General features: G+C 45.2%; 1 protein-coding gene and 1 pseudogene across 3 annotated transcripts in view; both read right to left on the minus strand.

Moving 5' to 3' along the window:
• The window catches only part of MED12L (mediator complex subunit 12L), a 347,645-nt gene that overhangs the window by 173,282 nt on the left and 158,340 nt on the right, over nt 1-16,023 (minus strand). The gene's annotated exons all lie outside the window — the stretch shown is intronic.
• Nucleotides 5,289-5,366, minus strand: LOC133752420 (U2 spliceosomal RNA; annotated as a pseudogene).

Here is a 16,023-nt window from a genome sequence, read left to right on the forward strand (position 1 = left end):
GTTTCTGAGGGACAGGCTGTGCAGGGCTTCCCATAAGCCCTCCTGGCGGCTTCCTCTTCCTGACCCGACAGGACAGCAGACCGGTGACACGCCACTTTACACTAAATAAGCACCACCTCTTCTTGATGCACCCCCGAATAGGGATTTATGAGATAAGGGGATCTGTTACAGCCTCACAACACTACCTGCAAGTTTCCTGAGGGAGCAAGGTGGGACGGGGAGAGGGTGGGCAAGGACATAAGAACCCAAATGGCCATTCACAAGACAATTGCTACATCATCATTCTTTTCCTCGATGGGACAGTGTCCAGCTCCTCAAAAGAAAGAGGTTATTAGAGCTTCAAAACTGACTTGGTAAAGTCCAAGGCAGACTGTTAAGTGGGGGAAGGGTAAGACACCCCACTCTGTGCCCACGCTTCTCTTTCTATATTCAATAATTACTAATGACACTGGCCATGCTTTAGCACTGCACTAACATCAACACTGCTTTCTGAGTATAAGTCCATGGAATTCTTCCCACCATCCTATGGGACACAGAGAACTCTTACCATTCAACAGTATTTTCCCCCAGAGTCTCACAGCTGGCAAGTAGGGAGGGAGTATTTGATTCCAGGAATTTCAACCCTGTGGCCTGCCTTCTTAACTTCCACATTAAGCTAATCCCCTAAAAATGAGTTCTTAACTCACTGAATGTATTAAGTCAAGTTACACTTGGATTCTTTCTTTTCCAAATCACACTAAAGAAAAACTTAAAACTTCCACTTAGTGTTCTGGGAAAAAAATAATCTTAAGGAAAATTAAATTTCCAAAACATGCAAAGCTCGTGACATTTTGAAAAGCTGACATGACCCAAATGGGCATTAAATTCAAGATCAAAGCAGAAAGCGACTTTACAAACAAATGTTAGCCGAAGGCTCTGGGACTGGTAGTAATTCTGTCAGTCCTTGCTGTGGAAGCCAATGGTGAATGCCACATTTGTACATTTCCTTCTAGTTTCAGATGTTTGTAAATGTTCAGCACTGAGAATGTAATGTTACCAGTTTGATATGAAACAGATGCCCATAATTTTAAGGCCCCAACAGCAATTCACTGCAGTGTTTTCTCATCACCCAGAGCAGCAGTGGCAGGTACACGTTTCAGACAGGATACCGCAGCATCAACCTGCTTCAGCTCAAGTCCCTACCAGTCGTGAGACTTCACGCAGGAGGTACCTCACGCCTCGCTGTCCTTGTCATTTAACTGAGGGGACACTCACAGGGCCAACCTCACAGACTAGCCATCGAGTTTGAATGAGTTAATATAAACAAGAAATTGGGAACAGGATCTGACATAACATTCATATCTACAATTTAGTTAGCTTTCTAATGCTGTTATTTTCCTAGTGCATAACTAGGAGTAAGAAACTCTTCCAGTGTCAGCCATCACATAACATGTATCCTTCAGTTTACTGTTTATAACAAAATAATTATTTTGTCAAGGATACAGTTGCCATTGACCTTTAGTTTCTTTTTCCTACATCTCTATTTTCTAATTGTCTACAATGACCTTAGTAATTTTTTTTTTTTTTAAATCAAGGATTTTGGTGTTGATAGCAAGACAGAACACCCATCTGCTGGTTCATTCCCCAAATGCCCACAGCGGTCCCCCACTCAGGGACCAAAGCTGAGAGCTGAGAACTCAAGTCATGTCTCCCACATGGCTGGCAGGGTCCCAATCACTTGAGCTATCACTGCTGGCTCCCAAGAGCTACATTAACAGGATGCTGGAGGTAGGATAAGTTAGGTAAGACTCAGGAGTCTTCGTTGGTAAGCCAAAAGCACAACCCGAAAAATCAAGTTTTGCAAAATAAAGTAGGTGTTGCCAAATTCCCTTCACGGTGGCTGGCCTGGGGACTCCAAAAGGCTCTAGGATGGCATATCTGTAACTGGGCAAGCAGGTGCTCACCGCTGCCACCCTAAGAGGCACCACACCTGCAGTCACCATTAAGTTTGGAAGATACCTCAGGATGCAAACTCTCCACCCAAAAAGTTTAGACCAAAGCACTGTCTAGGGCTACTCGAGCCACAGGGGATATAAAAGCCAAATTCTCAAAACAGTACAATCATGGATATAACACAGGACTAATAATTTTAGTAAGGTACATTGTGAAAAACAAAAACAAAAAAATGCTTAGTTTACTTAATCAGAGGTTCAAGAACCCCCTGCTATTGTATAAAATTTGTACATCTTTCTAGTTTTCTGACTTTCTTTTTTAAAGATTTATTTATTTATTTGAAAGAGTTACATGGAAAGAGAGGAGAGGCAAAGAGAGAGGTCTCCCAACTGACGGTTCACTCCCCAACTGGCCGCAATGGCCAGAGCTGCGCTAACCCAAAGCCAGGAGCCAGGAGCTTCTTCCAGGTCTCCCACGAGGGTGCAGGGGCCCAAAGACTTGGGCCATCTTCTAGTGCTTTCCTAGGCCATAGCAGAGAGCGGGATCAAAAGAGGAGCAGCCAGGACTAGAACCAGCACCCATATGGGATGCCAGTGCTTCAGGCCAGAGTGTTAACCCGCTGTACCACAGCACCAGCCCCTAGTTTTCTGACTTTCATCAAATTCTCCAAGTTTGTCACAACCCAAGGCTATAATGCTACAGGTTTGACAGTCATTCCTACATGTGTGTCCCAGGCCCCAACCCCAGAATTTGAAATTGAACCCTGTCACAGGCTCTGCAATTCAATTAATGCTACCCTAGACTACCACTTTAATTCAAGTCAGCAAATAAATTCCTTATATCCAACTAGATTAAAAACTAGTTTTGCTGTTACTATAAAATAGTAGCTGTCACACTACCATGCTCAGCCTTCTAATGCCCCTGCAGCCATAAACCTAAAACACCTCCGTAATCTCTCTTTTACACAGGTATGTTCGAATGACAGTGGGGAAGAGTATATCATAGTTGGGCACATTCCACTCACCTCTTATTGCAGAATGAAATGCATAAATAAAATACAGCTCTGAAGGTCAAGTTGCCTCCCCCCCCCACCCCAAATTAAATCCCCTGTCACTCAGTCATTAAACACAAAGGAACCACCAGGCCCTGCTTGACATGCAACACACAGACTAGATGAGGCCAGGCACACTCACCACCTCAAAGAACTCAGCCTAGGGAGATAGAAACTGGAAAGTCAGCATAATAATGGACATGACACCCTCCGCATGAAGATAAATGTTGGCTCTGTTGTAAATGGCATTCTGAATAAGAAAAGCGATTATAACCACTGGTAAGAATGAAGAGGGTATTAATTTTTTTTTAAGACAAGGCCTCAGTCGTTACACACTCAGAAAACAGAGCATCAGGAGCACAGTCGGCCAGTACTGAGCTGTGCTTACGCAGTGTCATTAACAACTGACTTTCAGGGATGCCACTGGAGCTGGGTGAAATGGGAAAGGAGAGGTCAACACAAGTCCGTACCAGGTTCTGGTGATGTCAGCCGGCCACGGGGCGCTCACACAGCTTCCTTAGGGTACAAAAGATGATGGGGCAGCGCCTTTCCTCAATTTTTCTTTTTTTTTTTTTTTTGACAGAGTTAGACAGTGAGAGAGAGAGAGAAAGGTCTTCCTTCCATTGGTTCACCCCCCAAATGGCTGCTATGGCCGGCACTGTGCCGATCCAAACCCAGGAGCCAGGTGCTTCCTCCTGGTCTCCCATGCAGGTGCAGGGCCCAAGCACTCGGGCCATCCTCCACTGCCCTCCTGGGTCACAGCAGAGAGCTGGACAGGAAGAGGAGCAACCGGGACTAGAATCCAGCACCTATATGGGATGCCGGCGCCGCAGGCAGAGGATTAACCTAGTGAGCCACGGCGCCGGCCCCCTCCTTTTCTCACTTTTAAACACTGATCCCACTAATGTGAGCTGCCCTCATTCCTCATAGGACTGACATGCACACAGGCTGATGTCCCCACCAGTGATCTCCCCAGCCCCATCCATCAGAACACTAAGGACCACTGTGTCCCCAGTGGCGAGCTCAACACTGTGGTTGACAGAAACAGTGGGAGGAGACCAGAGCCCAGCCTCCGGATTAGAAGGCTTACAAATCCCATGTTTATATATCACATAACAAAAATATTTATCACATAACAAAGGGGGAGTTCATTCCAAATAATTCAGTATTCAAATGCAGGGCTTTCAGAAAGGAGAAAACCGGATGGACTAGCACAGTTGGTGGCAATGTCACTGAAGGATTGAGAGTTAAAACAGAATAAACAGAGCAGGGAAAGAATACACCAAGGCAACTGGATGTAGGGACTCTTTCAACTTTTGTTTGGAAATGGGATGAGCTCTTTTAAGTGGCTGATGAGAGAATCCTCCAAAAAACTAACAGGCTGTATTTTTCCATACTCCTAGTAGATGTTCAATAAACAGGATCAAAGGATACACCAAGCCTATGCATGTCACAGTCACCTTCACATGTACTACAAAGAGGGCTAATAGTGAGTCTCTTCTGAGCTCATTTAAGTCCTGGGATTTCAAGGTTTTTTTTTTTTTTTTGTTTTTTTTTTAATTTGTTATTTACTTACTTGAAAGAGAAAGAGAGAGAATATCTTCCATCCAGTGGTTCCCTCTTCAAACAGCCACAATAGTTAGGGCTGGGCCAGACCAAAGCCAGGAGTCTAGAACTCCATCTGAGTCTCTGCCACATGGGTGGCAGCGGCCCAAGTACATGGACCATTACTGCTGCCTTCCAGGGACATTAGCAGGAAGCTGGTGCAGAAGTGGAGTAGCCAGGACACAAATCAGCACTCCAACATGGGATGCAGGTGTTCCCGGCACTGGATTAACCCATGGCCCTACAACATCCATCCCTCAAGAAATTTTGAAGGCTAAGAAATTGTACCCAGAGTCAGCCCATTTTAGGGTGAACACATGCCTTGGTTTGCCCAGGACAGACCAAGTTCACTCATGATCAATGTCTCTTTGCACCTGTAGACGTGTCCTATTTTGAATAATAAATTAAAAGGGCACCTTAACTGATCTGTGTTGGTCATGCCACTGGAGAATGAAATCTCATCAAAAAGCATGAGGCTGTACTCATTTCTGCAAGAAAGCCAGGCACTGTATTCAGAGAATCTCAAACACAGCCCTGTTCTCTGAGAATGTGTGCTCAAGCCTTACAGCAGGAACCAATCAAATGCAATTGAAAGGAGTTAATGTATGCAGAAGCACGATCTTAGGTGAAGCTTTGGGCTCAGGGATTAAGACATGTTTATCTCTTCAAGTATGAAGTATGTCAATTGCCAAACGCTTTTAAAAATTATTTTGGTAAATAAATGTATTTGATATACTATTGACTACACTTGATCTTAGCCAAAAGGCCGAGAAGCAATTGATATACTATTGACAACAAATATATATGTATGTGACATGCACACATATATAATTTGGAGAAATAAGCCATTTCATAAAAGAAATTTAACCTTGAAACATACACAGTCTTTCAACTTTCTTTTTTTTTTATTTTTATTTTTTTTTAGTTTTTTTTTTTTAGTTTTTTTAGTTTTTTTTTTTTTTTTTTTTTTTTTACAGGCAGAGTGGATAGTGAGAGAGAGAGAGACAGAGAGGAAGGTCTTCCTTTTTGCCGTTGGTTCACCCTCCAGTGGCCGCTGCGGCCGGCATATCGTGCTGATCCGAAGCCAGGAGCCAGGTGCTTCTCCTGGTCTCCCATGCGGGTGCAGGGCCCAAGCACTTGGGCCATCCTCCACTGCCTTCCCGGGCCATAGCAGAGAGCTGGCCTGGAAGAGGGGCAACCGGGATAGAGTCCAGCGCCCCGACCGGGACTAGAACCCAGTGTGCCGGCACCGCAAGGCGGAGGATTAGCCTAGTGAGCCGCGGCGCCGGCCTCAACTTTCTATGGTAGGAAATTACTGTCATCCAGAAAAAAGTCAAAACTTTGATTCGCTACATTAGCTAACTCCACAGGGCTCTCCAGCCCACATGTGTTCCTGCACATCGGCTAACCGGATATGACGTAATGCTCTTTCTGCACAAACAGCCAGACCCATCTCAGAAATGCCCTGTGCACATAACCTGTCAATCACAACTCCAGCTAAACCATAAAAGGGAGGAGGAGGATAAGGGCCCAATGCAAGACTCAGTGAAGAGTTACTAGATGTTCAGATTCCTCTGGGGCTGTCTCACTCGTAAATATGCCAGCCCACAAAGACACACAGCCAGGAAGTAACTCATCCTGATCTGGGGAGGGGCGAGAAGTGTGGGGGCCAGAGGAAAATCCCTACCTCCTGATCACACCACAAAGCACAGACCTGCTGCTCCCACAATAGACGCAAAATGATGCAGGAGGCTTCCAAAGCCAGAAGTGAAACCAGCCTTGAATTCATTGGCTACATCATGGATGCTTCACGTATTCAAATATATCCAACTCGCAACATTCTCATTTTCACCTATTATCCCCTTGTCTACTTCTAAATGTGAATTCATTGGTTCTGAATTACTAATGCATTTATGAGGCCCTGATGGTGACTTGTGGGACAGTCTTATTCTGGAACAATGGCTTTGCAGAAACATACAGATTGCAAACTGTATTCCTCAGTCGTTTGGGATCACTGACACATCATAGGGGCAACAAGGAAGAGATTGCAGAGGGAAGCTCCCTCTTCACTTCAGCCCCACTTTCATTCAAAGGTACACTTTCAACTATTTTATCCACTTAGGTTGTACTTCACATTTTTAAAAATTTATTTATTTGAAAGGCGGAGTTACAGACAGGGAGAGGCAGAGTAAGAGAGATCGATCTTCCATCCGCTTGTTCACTCCCCAAATAGCTACAACAGCCAGGGCTAGGCCAAGCTGAAGCCAGGAGCCAGGAGCTTCATCCCCTGCCTCCCACGTGGGTGCAAAGGCCCAAGCAGTTCAGCCATCTTCTGCTGCTTTCCCAGGTGCATTAGTGAGGAGCTGGGTCAGAAGTGGAGCAACCAGGACTCAAACCAGTGTCCATATGGGATGCTAGTGCTGCATCCTGGCTTAACCTGCTAAGCCACAGTACAGGGCCCTATTTAACAGTACAACTGGGGAAAAAAAAAAAAAAAGTTCCACTGTCCCACTGCTCAAAACAAAAACATATACATACACACAGAGTTTTAGGCATATTGCTAAAACCACAGAATATGGACAAGCATTTTAGAAAGACCCTGTAAGAAATGACCGTTTCTCCCCAAAAATAGAAAATTTAAGGAGGAACAGATCAAGTCATTTTTAATCCAATACACTTGTTGAAAGTGAAGAAGCGGCCGGCACCGTGGTTCAACAGGCTAATCCTCCGCCTAGCGGCGCCAGCACACCAGGTTCTAGTCCCGGCCGGGGTGCCGGATTCTGTCCCGGTTGCCCCTCTTCCAGGCCAGCTCTCTGCTGTGACCCGGGAGTGCAGTGGAGGATGACCCAAGTCCTTGGGCCCTGTACCCCATGGGAGACCAGGAGAAGCACCTGGCTCCTGCCTTCAGATCAGCGCGGTGCACCAGCCGCAATGCACCGGCCGCGGCAGCCATTGGAGGGTGAACCAACGGCAAAGGAAGACCTTTCTCTCTGTCCACTCTGCCTGTCAAAAAAAAATAAAATAAAAATAAAAAAAAAAAAGTGAAGAAGCAACTGAGCAGTTTAGCATTCAAGTAAAAAGCAGAACATCACAGTATGATTTCCATCCTTGCTATAAACTGGCTCTATCTGTCCATCCTTTTCCCCCAAAGTACCCTAAACCTGACCACTGGCCTCAAGTGTTCGATCTTCTTTGCACAACCTTTAAATGACAAGGACAAGATTACAGCACACAGTTGGATGGTCTAGGGATCAAAACAATAAAATGTTTCCAACACAGGACTGCTAAGAGAGCAGAGGGAGGATACCTCAGATAGGAGCAATCTACAGAAATAATACTAACATGCATCAGAGCTTCACTTTGTAACCTGAACCAAGGACTTGCTGGGGGCTTTATTTCACAGTAGTCACACAGCACCCCTGCTGGGGAGGTGCCACCTTCAGCATCCTCTCACCCCTTTCTCCTACGGCAGAGCCAGGACACGGCGTGTAGAAGTAAAGCCCAGGACAGAATGCTGACTCCACAGTGCCCTGCCTGCCTTGTCCACCTCGCTGGACACAGAGGCCCGGCCCTAACGGATTTCACCCGAGCCCAAGCACACCCATTTTTTAAAGCTAAACATAAAGTGAACAAAGGTGGAAAGAGAAAGTCCCCACATTCCTCAGGATGACAAAGCAGCTCAGAAAGTGACAGGTCAGGGCCAGCACTGTGGCGCAGCAGGTTAAGCCATTAGCTGTGATGACAGCATCCCATGTGAGTGCTGTGGCACAGGGGGTTACAATGCTGCCACTCTATAGCAGAGTTCCCGTTTGATTCCTGGCTGCTCCGATTCTGATCTGGCTTCCTGCTAAGGTGCAGAAGATGGCCCAAGCACAAATAGTCCCCTGTCATCCATATGGGAGATGGGTGAAGCGCCTGGCTTTGGCCTGGCCCAGTCTTGGCTGCTGCTGCAGCCATTTGGAGACTAAGCTAGCAGAGAGATGATCTCTCTTCTGTCATTCTGCCTGTCAAGCAAGCAATACATATTTAAAAAAAAAAAAAAAAGAAGTGAAAACTCTGAGTTTCCTGTGGCAAACACTTCTTTGGAATAAAACCCAGAGCCAGTCCAAACTGTACTTCATGAAGCAATCTTCTTGTTCTTCATCCTTCAAGAAAACAAAATATTTTCTCCACCCGGGTTTAAGCAGTGCTTGCCTTTCGAAGGATACTAAAAATTCCTCTGTTGTCAAGCCAAGCAGAATCAATCTAAGTCAATATTTATTTAGTAAAATTTATTTATATTTCAATATATTTACATATCGAAAGTCAATCCTTTATATTACAAGTAACAACTCTGAGGGTCTGGAATACACCTCACATCAGACCCACAATAGATGGCACCCCTGAGCTAGTCCCCATCTAGCTTCCAGATCATTCTGATCCCTCTCATGGTAGCCTTAGCGGCTGGCGCTGCGGCTCAATAGGTTAATCCTCCGCCTGCGGCGCTGGCATACCGGGTTCTAGTCCCAGTAGGGGCACGGGATTCTTTCCTGGTTGCCCCTCTTCCAGGCCAGCTCTCTGCTGTGGCCCAGGAGTGCAGTGGAGGATGGCCCAAGTGCTTGGGCCCTGCACCCGCATGGGAGACCAGGAGGAAGCATCTGGCTCCTGGCTTTGGATCAGTGCGCTGCGCCGGCCGCAGCACACCAACCGCAGCAGCCATTGGAGGATGAACCAACGGTAAAGGAAGACCTTTCTGTCTCTCTCTCTCACTGTCCTCTCTGCCTGTCAAAAAAAAAAGATTAAAAAAAAGGTAGCCTTAGCATCCAAACTCCCATTTTATGCCTGAGAATGAAAATGAATCCCCATGTTGCCCGGTTAATGCCTCACAGCACCAAAAGAACCCACAGGGTAGAATGGCATGGACACTGGGTCTGCACCCCCACTAACCAGGATCATCAAAAATAAATAAAGCTGCATGCTGGAAAAACTGAACCTCCTGAGGCCAAGAGAAATGCATTCCGATTTCATCTCTGCACAAAAGGCCTGCAGGAAGATAGAAGGGAAACACGAGGAAGGAAGCAAAGCTTACCAATCATTTAAATGCCTTCATTAAGGACAGAATATGACAAACTGGGGATATAAGAATTTGTGTGACTCTAATCTATGCCAAATGGTCCCCACAAGACATTTGAAGGAAATCTAAACATGGGCCAGGGGCTGGCACTGTGGCCTGAAGCACTGGCATCCCATATGGATACTGGTTTGAGACCCGGCTGCTCCACTTCCCATCCAGCTCTCTGCTATGGCCTGGGAAAGCAGTACGAGATGGCTCAAGTCCTTGGGCCCCTGCACCCATGTGGGAGACCCAGAAGAAGCTCCTGGCTTCGGATTGACACAGCTCCAGCCATTGCGGCCATTTGGGGAGTGAACCATCAGTTGGAAGACCTCTCTCTCTCTCTGCCTCTCTGCCTTTCAAATAAATAAATAAATCTTTATATATATATATATATATATATATATATATATATATATAAACAAACATGGACCAGAGGAAAATTGTTAAATAGTATATATATTTTAAAGATTTATTCATTTATCTAAACAAGTTACGGGGGGCGGGGGGGGGAGATCTCTCTTCCACTGGTTCACTCCCCAGATGGTTGCAAAAACCAGTACTGGTCCAGGCCAAAGACAGGAGCTTCTACTGTCTCCCTCACAGGTAACAGAGACGCAGGCACTTGGGCCATCCCCTGCTACTCTTCTCAGGCCATTAGTAGAGAGTTGGATCTGAAGTGGAGCAGCTGGGACACAAACCTGCACCAATGTGAGCTGCCAGCTTTTCAGACAGTGGCTTTACCCACTACACCGCAACACCAGCCCCTAAATACTATGTTGAAACAATATAAAAGCAGTCAAAGCCTTTTAGAAATGGCAAGAAGCCCCCACAACGTAAATTCTTCTGGTTTCTTTCTTGGTTCTCCGAGAAAACACTCCTAGTGACTGTGTTAGGCACTGACAATGATACTTCTCACAGTAACATTCAGGCGTAGCTATTACCATTACTCTGGCATAGATCATTCTAAGGATGAGGCTGCTCAGGCACAGAGAGGTTAAGCAATGTGCCCAGGCACACACAGCTATCTATCCCAGAGACCCTGCTGTTAACCATATAAACATATTGCATCTCACATCCAAGGACCAGGGGTCAAAAAATGTTCCAACTAGCCTAAAGGATTTATATGTGGTGGTAGGACCCTGCCAATATTTAGACTACTAGCAACCTGCCAATAAGCCATAGAGTAAATGAAGGTAAAACTGACATTGAAGAATAAGTGGTACAGGAAAGAATCTACATAAAGATGCCTTCCAGGCAAGGTCACTTAGAATCCCATTGTAGATAACAGAATGAAACCGTTACAATCTCTCACATCATTTCCCTCTTACAGCCACAGTGTTTCCTATATCTCAGAAGCAGCTGCACCATGTCCTATGGTTCTGTTTTTGTTTTTTCCTTAACCTCGGTGCCTGTAATACAGGGTTAAGCCTTAGAATTCCCGGCCAACTACCTACACTTCTTACGTGGACTTGATAAGTCATGTTTGATTTGGCAAATGGCAAGAGATTATTTAGCAAATTCAAACATCCTCTCACATTAACCCATTTAAAAAAAAAAACTTGTAATTTCCCATAGAAAAACAGAACAGATTAAAACACTAGTCAGCTGAACTAACCAGATACTAACAAAAGGCTTTGCTCTTTTAAGATTTTATTTCTCTTTGCCTTTATTATTATTTTCTGTCTCCTAAACCTTAAAAAAAAAAAATAGAGAGACCACTAAATAATTCATTAGCCTAATAAGCTTTCATTTTTCCTGTGAGACAGCAATGCGATGTGATTTCTGGCAACCGTGAGGTACTTCAGGACCACACACTCTGTCTGCATTACCCCAAGAAATGGCTGGGATTGGCCACAGGAGAGAGAGGGAGGGAGGGAGCAGTGTGATGGGAGAAACAGGAAACACTGAGAAATGCTCCATCACTTGCACCCCATACTCCAAGGCTTGCATTCACCAAACTACGGCATGTGAGAGCTTGTTCCCTCCTGACAATACGCCTTCAATTTGGAAATCATTCCCCTGGGCTATGTATGGCTGTGTGGTCTGAGAGCGCTATCCCATAACCATGGTGACGGAGCCCAAGACCTACTCTAGTTTGGATACTTCCAAATTAATCAACACCTACTCAAACCGCAAAGCACAACAGGATTTCTACCATAGATCTAAGCAATAATATGATTTCAAAAACAGTTGTAAAGCAACAATTAACCTAATATCATTTACAGCCCATCTACTTGGTCACTACAATAAGAAAACACCCATAACTTTATTTACGCTCCAGCAACTTCCTGAAAATTTTTTTTATCATTTTCTATATGAGCAAGAGGAGGCAGCGGCAGAGGAGGAAGAGGAAAGAGTGAGCAAGCAAGAGTGCAAGAGAGAGAATAAGCTCCCATGGCTAGGCTCACTCCCCCAAATGCATGCAGCAGCCAAGGCTGGGCCAGGGTTAGAGTCAAAAGCCAGACACGTGATCGGGGTCTCCCATATGGCTAGCAGGAGCCCAGCTGCTTGGGCCATCAGAACTGCTTCCCAGGGCGAATGTCTTCAGGAAGCTAGCATCAGAAGCCAAAGCCGGGAAATTAACCCAGGCACCCTAATTCGGGGCACAGGTGCCTTACTATAGCTAGGCTGAATGTCCACTGCCATTTCAATAGTCCCACAAATTTTGAGGAGGTAGTTTGTACTACACCTAGGTTTTTGGTTTTTTTGTTTGTTTGTTTTGTTTTGTTTTGTTTTGTTTTGTTTTAGATGAAGAAACAGAGATTTAGGAGTTTTTATAACTAGACCAAGCTCCCGCAGCTCACAAGAGGCAGGGCTGGCTTTTGTACATACATTTAACTCTACGGAAACTGTTGTGTAGCATTCACTGCAAGGAATCACAGAGCAGTCTGATCCTAACTTTGGCTCCATTCTAGAACACACAGATCACTGGAATTTTTTCTTCCCTTTCTCCTGAATGATTCTCTAGCCAAAGATGGTCAAAGGTTGCATCTCAGTGGGCTAGCGGTGATAAGACTGCCTGAGAACCGTGGGAGAGGACGCCGGCTGCAGAAGGGGCTGTGCTCAGCCGTTCGCCGCGTCTGCAGAACATGCAGAGCCACTGCTGTGGGGCTTTTACACCCGCACACCCTTGACGCCAAACAACAGCCAACTGCCAGGCGCTTGCTCTCTGCTCTGCTGGATGCTCCTTACCCAGCTGCCCCCTGGCCCCTATCTTTTGAAAAATGCAAAAAATCTGCAGTGGATATTTAAATCACAGTATGTATCACACAAGAAGGATGCCAATGCATGTAAACCCCAAAGAGGCATTTTCAGCCATGAATGAAAATCACCGCCTTCACCCCACATTCCCTCAGTGAGCTACTCGGCTGTTAGCTCTTTTCTCCGGTTGCTTATTCTTACATGAAACTGGTCCCCCAGCCGTCGTATCAGTCCCACCAGCGGAACTGCAGCCCGTCGACTTGGGGCTCAGAAGCTGCTATCTTCTACCGCCCTGTCAAAATGCTTCAATGAATATGGCCAAGGTCCTTGCTTAACAAGTAGAACACAGAGCTTCTTAAGAGAGTCATAAAGCAAACTAGCAGTTGAGATGACCGAGTCGGACGCTGAGAGCCCCTGATTCCAGCTGCCTGCTAAGACACACCCTGGGCGGCAGCAGTGAGGGATCTAATTGGGTTTCTGACACATATGGTAGATCTGGATGGAGTTCCCAGCTCCAGCCCCGGCCTCAGCTCTGCCAGAGTCCCTGATCACTGTGGGCATTTTAGGAGCAAATTACTAGATACCGGCTCCTTTCTCTCTCTCAAATTTTTAAATAATAAAGAAAAAAAGTCAACAGATCCTACTGAAAGCCTAGAAATTCCAGTTAAATAGAAAAATAAGAGATGAGAATCTAACAATGGAGCATAGGAAATTAGTATAGACTGTTATTTTTTTAATTCTAAGTTTTATAAAATTATTGGATTTCCTAATGTACCTAAATGCATGACTTTGATTAAAATTTTAAATCAGTTCATTTAAATTACCAACAAAAATTTAAAAAAAAGAATCCAAATAAGAAGGAAGTATAACAAATATCAAAATGTCTTGGGTTAGGGAAAAAATGAAAATTGTGGAAGTTCTCATTGATTAAATACAATCATATTTCTCGTATTTCATCTTCACGCGTTATGGAGGTGCAGTCTTAGGAACAGAAGTGCCCAAAGATTGCTAAGCAGATGTTGTTCCAAGCCCGGTAAGCTGACCTGAAAGTAGGGGTGACAACAGCTGCACAAAACTCACCTGCTGCATACCCACCCCTACCCCCAACAGCCAAGTAACTGCATGGAATAAATCTATGGCAGCATTAGTGAAAGGCCCACCTTTTCCCAAAACCGGGAGGAACAGCCATTATCATCAATGCACAGTACAAAGTCAGAGGAATGGCTTGTTCAGAATTCAAATCAAGCACTTCAGGAGACCAGAGAGGGAGAAACCACTCACTCACTCTCAGTGGGAAGATAAGCTCTCATAAAAGCTGCAGACTGAGTGGGTTTTCAGGGATGCTGAGTTCAACGAGTGGGGACACAAGAGAAGACCCACTTCCGGTTATTTCTAGAATTCTCCATTTTATATTTTCAGATCATGGTCAACCTTGGTAGCTAAAACCAGAAAAAGTCCAACCACGGATAAGGGGAACTATTGTACTCCCAAAAAATAGAAGTGTAGTCTTGTACAAATACTTCTACACCCACGTTCACAGCAGCAGTATTCTCAATGGGCAAAAGGTGGAACTAGCCCACGTGACCATGGAGAGACAGATGATTTGAATAGCATGTGGGGTATACATACAACAGAGTACTATTAGGTCTGAAAAAGGAATGAAATTCTGACACATGACATAATATGAATGAACCTTGAAGATATTCTGCTAAGGGAAATAAGCCAGACACGAAAGGACAAATATGAGGGGCAGACATTCAGCCTAGCAGTGAGGATGTCATTTGAGACACCCGCATCCCATATCACAAGTGAGTCCCAGCCCTGCACCCGGTTCCTGCTCATGTGTGCCTTGGGAGGCAGCAGGTGATGGCTGAAATACGTCAGTCTCCATCACCTACATGGGAGACACAGATTGAGCTCCGGGCTCATGCCTTTGGCCTGCCCAGCCCTAGCTGCTGCAGGCATCTGGAAGTGAACCAGCAGATGGAGTGCACTCACCCATGCACACTCAATTGCACGCTCTCTGCCTTGCAAATGAACAAAAAACTTTTGACAAGGCAAATATGATTCTACTTATAGAAAATACCTAGTGTAGTCAAAGTTACAGAGAAAGTAAATGAAATGGTGGTCTCCAAGTTTAGAGGAAGGAGGGGTTATTATTTAATGTATCCCTATGATCAGTTTAGCAAGATGAAAAGAGTTACGAGGATGGATGTGATGGTTGCACAGCAATGTGAATGTAATTAATGCCCCTGAACAAAACATCTAAAACTGGCAAAAGTAATCAGTGTTACGTTACATTCATGTTGCCAGACATAAAAGAAAACACTGCTTTAAAAACATGGAATGTATGCTATAACATTTATTTGTATGAGGAATGAAGAGTTCTCTGGGCAGTTGTGGGAAGTGTTGAAAGAATAGGAAAGCTTGCAGACTAAATGGAGAAGGAAAGGCAGCAAATGCAAACCATTTTTCAACAAGGGTAGGTGAGGTGAGGAGATGGAGGTAAACTTTGGACAGATGCTTAATAGAGGGGACCTGTGGTTAAAGAAGAGCTCTATTTTGTTGGATAACAATACTAACGATGACGGATAATGAGCATGCTTCTCTAAAACAGAGGGGAAGATATGGTTACACAAGTAAACGGATGGTACAGGCTCAGAACTGGATGAATTCAAAGTGGACAGAGATTCAAACTCTGCTTTCGGAGACACATGCCAAGGCTGTGTTAATGCAGGGCACTAGTGGAGTACAGAAACCCCAAGAGCAGTTTGTTAAAGAAATATTCGGAAACTGGAGTCAAGTTGTGCAGAAGGAAAACGGGTTTCCTAAAACCAGGCTGAGGTCAAGTGGGTAAACTGAGGAAAGGTCAGGGACCCAAAAGTACCAACTCAAGGCTGGGAGCGTGTCAGGACCAAAGCTGGAGAGGATGAGGCACTTTCAGGCAGCCAAGCCACACTCAGCTGTGGTGCGCAAGTGAATCACCATGAGAGGCTCGCTGGGTCCTTTCACCACCTCTTCTCCTTGGACACTCTCCTTGCCCTGCGCTGACCAACACCCCCCAGCTTAACATCAACTTGCACAGCCTTCCTGCTGGGGCACTGAGAGGCACAGGTGCAAATATAATTTACCCCAAGTG

Source organism: Lepus europaeus, chromosome 2 (assembly GCF_033115175.1).
Source record: "Lepus europaeus isolate LE1 chromosome 2, mLepTim1.pri, whole genome shotgun sequence".
In the NCBI taxonomy this organism is placed as follows: domain Eukaryota; kingdom Metazoa; phylum Chordata; class Mammalia; order Lagomorpha; family Leporidae; genus Lepus; species Lepus europaeus.